Source organism: Dipteris shenzhenensis, chromosome 7 (genome assembly GCF_047967505.1).
Source record: "Dipteris shenzhenensis isolate YYH24624 ecotype China chromosome 7, Dip_SZ_1.0, whole genome shotgun sequence".
NCBI lineage: Eukaryota > Viridiplantae > Streptophyta > Polypodiopsida > Gleicheniales > Dipteridaceae > Dipteris > Dipteris shenzhenensis.
In genome coordinates this window covers 45,958,818-45,966,743 of record NC_141602.1, presented here as the reverse complement: position 1 = coordinate 45,966,743, position 7,926 = coordinate 45,958,818, and positions in this window count along the sequence as shown.

Genomic DNA, 7,926 nt, shown 5'->3' with positions numbered 1-7,926 from the left:
TCTGGATTTTCAATTTTTAAATTTAACGTTTGAAGATTTGGCCATGTGGCCAAATCTTCCTAGTGATTTGAAAGAAGCTAGCAACATTTCGCAGCACGAGAAAATCTTCCCAAACCCTAATGCTTTGAAAGATTTGGCCACACCCAGAACCTGGTGATTTGAAAGAAGCACGCAAGAGGAGGTTGCACGGCCAAAACTCCCCATACCCTAGTGCTTTGAAAGAAGCCTACAAGATTTGGCCACACGACCAAATCTCCCCAAGTTTGAAAGAATGCCACAACCAAATCTTCTCAGTGCTTTGAAAGAAGTCACCAAGGTCTTGAAGGATTTGGCCGTGCATCCAAATCTTGCTAGCTTCTTTGAAAGCACTAAGGTCTGAGCAGATTTGGCTGTGTGGCCAAATCTTATTGCTTCTTTCAAAGCACTAGTGTCTTAGGAGATGTGGCCAAATCTTGTTGGCTCCTTTCAAAGCACCAGGGTCTGGGGAGATTTGACCATGTGGCCAAATCTTGTGGGCTTCTTTCAAAGCACCAGGGTCTGTGGAGATTTGGCTTCTTTCAAAGCACCAAGGTCTAAGTAGATATGGATGTGTGGATAAATCTTGATGGCTTCTTGAAAGCACCAGCGTCTTGGGAGATTTGGTTGTGTGGACAAATCTTGCTATCTCCCTTTCAAAGCACCATGGTCTGTGAAGATTTGGCCATGTAGCCAAATTATGCTGCCTAAAATTCAAAGCACCAAGGTTTAGGAAGATTTGGACTTGCAATGAAATCTTGTAAAGCATTTTCATCCTAAGTCACACCATCAGATATCAATATTAAACTATAACAAATGCTATGTACTATGCAGGTGCCACATTGAAAGTGGGAGTTAAAGTCAACTTGCTTGTCAATGGAAAGATTGTTGCCATTGGGACAATATTCTCTACATCACATGATGACATGTGCCAAGGTGTGTCCTTGGGAGAAAACAATGTATTAGTGGCGATCAATATTTGTATGGATGAAAGTGCACTTCTTCCATTTCCTACAATGGATGCATTCTTAGTCTATGAGGCTTTGGGTAGTGTTGTTCGTTGGAAAGCACAATCAATGAGTTGTGTGGACAATGTCAATGGAGCTATTGTACCAATGAATGATATAACATCAGATACCATTGATGTTGAACCTCTATGTGAATATGATGAGTTTTCCATTCGAGAATCATGAAAGGACAAGAAAGTTTTAATATGGGATGAGCAGAAAACCAAGAGCATTGTAGAGGGTGTTGTTTTGTATGTCTATCCATTTGAATCGATAAATTTTGAGATGCTTGGTGAACGTAATCTAGGTGTGAGAATTGAAAAGTATCATAGTGATGTATCACGCATCGATACCATCCACTTAATAAAATGGCCCATTGCACAAATAACCTTTTTAGATGGAACTTCATTAAGAATCGATGACACCATGAATTTTCCAAGTGGTTCTGGGAAAAAGCACATGGAAGATGAGGACCCAATGGAAAAATCCACAAAAAAGAGGCGTTACTGCATGATAAAGAGGAAAGCTAAAAAAACATGGCATGCCATTAGCATCATCTAGACTCACAAGGGATGCAATCACAAAAGTATCTATGATTGATTGTTGTAAACAAAATTGTTGTCAATTTGCCGATCATCAAATGATATCCAAATTACGCATAGAGTATTGGGGCCAAAGTTTGGAGGCTCACACCAATTATGTATATGACACTCTTGGAATTGCTTGTCGAAAAGATGACAATGGGCAGTTCAAATATGTATTTTCATTGAATGGTATTCAAGTTTGTTGTAGAGCATGGTATGAAATGCATGGTATTCCAAAAACAACATTTTATCGATACAGGGAGTAATTTGAAATTGGTATATGAAGGTGCATGCATGGTAATAAAGGAATTGTGGGGAGAGGTTGGGACCACACAGAACTGGGTAGAGCCATAATCCAAGATTTTGTGGATAACAATTCTGAGCGTATACCACACAAAAGTAGAACACTTCAGGATAGATCAAGGGAAACATAGTTGGCGATACCGGATGTATACAAGTAGTTTGATATTCTCTATGAGGTTAACATGCAGTTAAAGCATACTTTGGGTTGTAAGGAGATGTCAACTTCCACGTTCAACCGCATATGGAACTCTGAATTCAAGCATGTAACTTTGTCAAAAACAAGTGAATTCTCTAAGTGTGGTTTATGTAGTGCAATCAAGGCTCAGCTTGCAGCCACAAAATGCCAAAATGAACGTAATAAGTTGATGGAAGATAGAAGAAAGCACATGTTACAACAAAAAAGTTGTAGAAATGTGTACTACACTTGGCGCAGATTTTTTGAAATGTATCCTCAGACATACTTGTGCATTATCCATGATAAGATGGACCAAAAGAAAAGAGCCATCCCTAGATTACACAATCGTTCAAAGGGCACAAAAAAATCCTTTCAGCTCCCAGTGGCTTTGACTGGCATGATAAGACATGGACATGGTCAGGGACATTATCTCGACATTATGGTCACTTTTCTTTATCCTTGTGGCCGTCGGATCCTAACTTCACAATTGGTTCGTTGGCTTTGTGTTTGAGAAATCTTGAAAGATTTGATAACCATGCACTTGGAGATTTGGTACATGATGGGATGCCAAGGTCTAACAACGCTCTGCTAAACGCACTAACCTCAAGAGAAGCATTGGATTCTCACTATGTTTCTAATGACAAGCAACAACTTCATCTTGGAGCAGTGGGTGGAACATTCAAAGACCTTGGACTTGGAAGTTCCCATCAAGAAAATCCTTATAAGAAACTACCCAAACACCTATTGTTGCAGTTGGATAATTGTGGTTCTAAAAACAAGAATAGGTACTTGTTTGCATACCTATCATTACTTGTTGCTCGAGGGATTTTCAAGTCAATTCAATTGGGATTCTTGATGGTTGGGCATACACATGAGGATATTGATTCAATGTTTAGCAGGTTTTCAGAGAGGTTAAGAACTAGCCAAACATTGACATTTGCACATCTCATGGATACTTTTAGACAATGTGAGGAGTCTTCTCCAACGCCATTTTTGGTAACGAAAGTCCTTGATTTCAAGAGCTATGTTGATGGATGCCTATGCGATGGGCAAGATGCTTTAGTGGGACACTCAAAGCCTCTCCAATTTCAGTTTTTTATGCGAAATGAAGTTCCTATCATGCAATATAAAGTGCATCCATGATCATTAGATTGGCAACCAAGTGAAGGTGGCATTGAGTTGTGGAAGAGACATCCAAATGGTCATCCAATGCTACCAAGTGGAGAGCCTCCTTGTGTAACCATGTTTAAGTATGTGAAGGATCACCTAGATGGAGCCTGTGAGTGTGATCATGGCGATGGCGAGGACTTGGGTTGAAATTTGGCCTTCAGACGTTTGATCTCCTCCTCGCTCATCTGGAACGCCTTGCGGAGCACCTCGTCCTCGATCTGCGACCCGAAGAGAGCGTCTGGGAGCACGACCGTCCCGGGATTCTGGATGTCCAACGATCCAGCCGATAGTGAAGTACTGGAAGAACATGATTGATGAGCTTGATAAACCAAACAATAGTGTAGAGGGCATGTACGAGAGATTTTGGCCAAAGACGCAACATATTGATTGTGTGCAAGTAGTTGATAATAAAAACGATGAGTTTCAAGGAATTGAAGAGTTAAATGATCACTACTATGGACCTCAAAGGCAAAAGACAAAACAGTCATTTGATCCAATGGTTGATGTACAAAAAGGACACTTTCTTTTGGTCCGACCAGCAGAAAAAATTTACCCAGTTTAGCTAGGCATTGCTCAAACTGATGTACAGAAGGATAATAAATCTAAAAATTTCAAGAAGGTTTTCATACAATATTGGGCACCTATATGCAAAAGACACAATGCACAAATTGAGGAGGTGTATGCAGATTGTTGGAACAAGATTTGGATGTGCAATAAAGGTGATCCTCCATGTTGGGAATCTATTGATGCTATTGTATGGTCATGGGTTCCAAAAGGTAACCTCTCAAAGAAGGTTTCCTCGAAGAGCAACAACCTCCCCATCAAGGTGAAGATACCAACCATTGCACGCAAGCGAGCTTTATCCAGTTTGTCTCATAGAATAGATTTCGAATCTGATGCTGACTCCACAATGGGTGAAGGTACTTGAAAAGCATGGCTTTTTTTTCCTTGCACAACGATAATTTAATTGAATACTGACAAATATTTGGAAGGTATGACATTGATCTTTTTTCTTTATCTGTTTTTTGCAAACCATTGCTTTGTGGTTGCAAGTTCTGCACACTTGACAAAATATCAAGGACTAGTATTGCATTCTTACTTTTTCTCCAACTAAACTAAAATGGTGTTTTTGAACACCACCTTTTTTCGAGAAGAGGCAAAAAATGCTTCGTTAAACTCAAACATATTATGTTTTCTCCCCGGCTAATGCAAAATAGGCACACTCCAAATTGTGAGTTTCATATACACGGCCAAATCCAGGGAGAAAGTCAATGGAGTGCACTCAATGCATTGTAATTGCAACCCCTCAAAAAATACCATGCATTGGTCGAAACCTCAACATTGGACATTTTATTTATGTTGATGCAAACCATGCACATTTGCGAGATTTGGATGGACTTCCAAATCTATGGGAAAAATCAATTAAAAACATTGAATGTTACATAATTACAACCCCTCAAAAGTTCCCAAATTATCAAGATTTTCCCAAATTCTCTAATATGGTGTTTATTTGTCTTACTACATATTGCATGCACTTTATCTAACTCTTGTAAATTGGGCCCACAGCAAGCTACGATGGGTCGCCTTCCCACAGACACAAAGATTGTTGAGATATCGAGCTCCACTCGTGATATGCTAGGGTGACCGTTGTGCATTTATGTCACGGACTTATTAGCTGCAGATGCGGTTGGTACACCGCCCATGAATAATAGCTAGATTACAGCTATCTTTATGTACTCTAGTTTGTGGCTCAGTTAGTATGCCACCATAGTTAGCTGAGTTTGGTTTGAGACCCACATATAGGGTTCATCTATCCTTTTGTACTTAGAGTTATTTTGGCTTTCACAACTAAGAAGAGGAAAACTATTTTCAGCCTCCACCTTTGTGTGTATTCCCCCATTATGTATGTGAGAAAGCTACAAGTGAGACTCCTTCCTTCTCTCCCACTCTCTTCACAGAGACGAGATGCGGGTTTCGCATAGGAGCTAAGCCATGGTTTATTGATTCAAGGCCATTTCGGGGCCCGTTTTGGAGGCGAAAGTTTTCCGCAGGCACTCAGAAAAGTGCCATGTTTTTGTTGTGCGACCACTGTTCTGTAGGTCGGTGAAAAGTTGCCATAGAAATTGCATCGTATGCCTATGCGCAGAGATATTGGGAGTGACAGTATCATTCTTATTGCCTGTTGATGCAAAATCGTCACTAGGAAGTGACTGTGTGGCCACCTACCTTAAGGTGCATGAAAAATATCATGCACATCGGATATGGATTGGATGGTTGGGGATGCATTACCATGTTTTTCACCAAGTATTATGCACAAGGATTAAAAAACACAATTCAAGGTATCTTATTCAAACTTGTGAGTATCTAATGGGAATGATACTTTGATCATAATGCATTTGTACCAACCATAAGGCCCATGCAAAATATCATGCCCATCATATATTATTTGCATGGTCTTGGGTGCATTATACCATGTTTTTCACTACCTGTCATGCACAAGGGTCAAAAAACAAGCATCCAAATGTCTTATTTAAATGTGCGAGTCTCCAATGGGAATTCTAATTTGCATATGCATCACTTTCATCCCCATTAATTCTTGTGCAGATAATCATGCCAATTGGAAATGTTTCACATGGTATGGGATGCATTATACCATGTTTTTCACCACCCCTCATGCACAAAACTCAAAAAACACACTTCAAGGTGCCTAATTTGAATTTGCAGTCTCCTATGGGCACGATTCTTCACATGCACCTCCATATACCCTACCTTAAGGAAAAAGTATTATGTCCATTGGATATGGATTTCATGGTTGGGATGCATTATACCATGCTTCCCACCACCTGCCATGCACAAGGGTTAAAATCATGCTTCAGGATTCCTTATTTGAACTTACAACCCTCCGACGGAAATGATAATTTGCATGAACCTCCATGTCACCTAGACAAAGATTCATGAAAAGTGTCATGCCCAGCGAATATGGCTTGCATGGTGAGGATGCATTACAAATTGTTTTTCACCACCATCATGCACAAGGGTCAAAAAACATGCATCGAGGGGACTAACTCGAATGTACAAGTCTCTGATGGGCATGATCCTTTGCACACACCTCTATATCAGCTACCCTATTATACAAGTATCATGCCCATTGGACAATGCAAATTATCATGCCCATTTGATATGCTTTGCATGTGCCTCTATGTCAACTACCCTAAAGCACATACATAGTATTGTGTCTGAGATATGGTTTGCATGGTTGTGGACACATTATACCATGTTTTCCACCAACTATCATGCACAAGGGCCAAAAGCACACTTTGGGGTGGCTCATTTGCACGTGCGAGTCTCTGATGGGCACAATAATTTGCATGTCCCTCCATGTTTCCTACCTTAATACCCACAAAAATTGTCTTGCCCATAGGATATGGTTTGCATGGTCCTAGAAGCGTTATACCATGTTTTCTACCACCTGTCATGCACAACAATCAAAAAACATGTACTGGGGTGCCTTACTCAAAGGTGCAAGTCTTCGATGAGCATAATAATTTTCAATAAAATCAATAAAACCCACCTTAAGACATGTCCAAAGTATCATGCCGAGAGGATATGCTTTACATGGTTGTGGACACATTATACCATGTTTTTCACCACCCATCATCCACAAGGGTTTAAAAACACGCTTTGGATTACTTTATTTGAACATGCCAGTCAGATGGGTAAGATACTTTGCATGCACCTCAAGGTCACCTACCTCAAGGAACATGCAAAGTACTATGTATAGTATATGGTTTGTGTGGCTAGGGATGCATTATACCATATTTCTCACCACCCATCATGCACAAGGTGCAAAATACTTGCAGTGCCTCATTTGAATGTGCGAGTCTCCAACAGGCACGTTACTTTTCATGCATCTCAATTGTATCATGCCCATCGGATATCATTGGCATGGTGTGTAGATAGTATCATGCCCATCGGATATCTTTGGCATGGTCAGGGACTCATTATATGATGTTTTTCACAAGGTATCATTCACAAGGGTCAAAAAACATGCTTCGTAATGGTTTATTCCAATGTGCGAATTCTCGATGAAAATGATACTTGTACGTGTCTACATGTAACCTACCTGAAGGCACATGCGTGCGAGTCTGTGATGGGCATGAAACTATGAAGGAGATTCAGCCACCACACCTCGATATGGTTTGCATTTTTTGGGCTTAATGTATAGGTATTACATTTAGGTAGATAGGGGTTAGGGTTTATGTTATAGAGATCAGGAGTTACATATATGGTATAGAATTTAGGATTCAGGATTTAAGCATAGTAACGGTATTTGTAAATTTTCATGACCATGCCTTCTATATAAGCTACAAAAGGGTTTTTTTTTTAAAGAGTGACTATGATCCATGCATGCACAAGGATTTATTTATTTTTTTGTCTTCCAAGTAAGTTAAAAAAGGTGGCCACAATTGCGGGAGGGTAGGGAAAAGAGTGAATCATGGATGGAATGGAGGAAAGGGGAACGGAAGGGAAGGGGAGAAGAGGGGTGGAAGGGAAAGCTAGGGGAGGGGAGGAGGAGAGGGAAGGGAGGGAAGGGGGGGGGGGGGAGAGAAGGGGGAACGGAAGGGAGAGAGGGGAGGGGGGGGGGGGGGGGGGAGGGAAGGGGAAGGGAAGA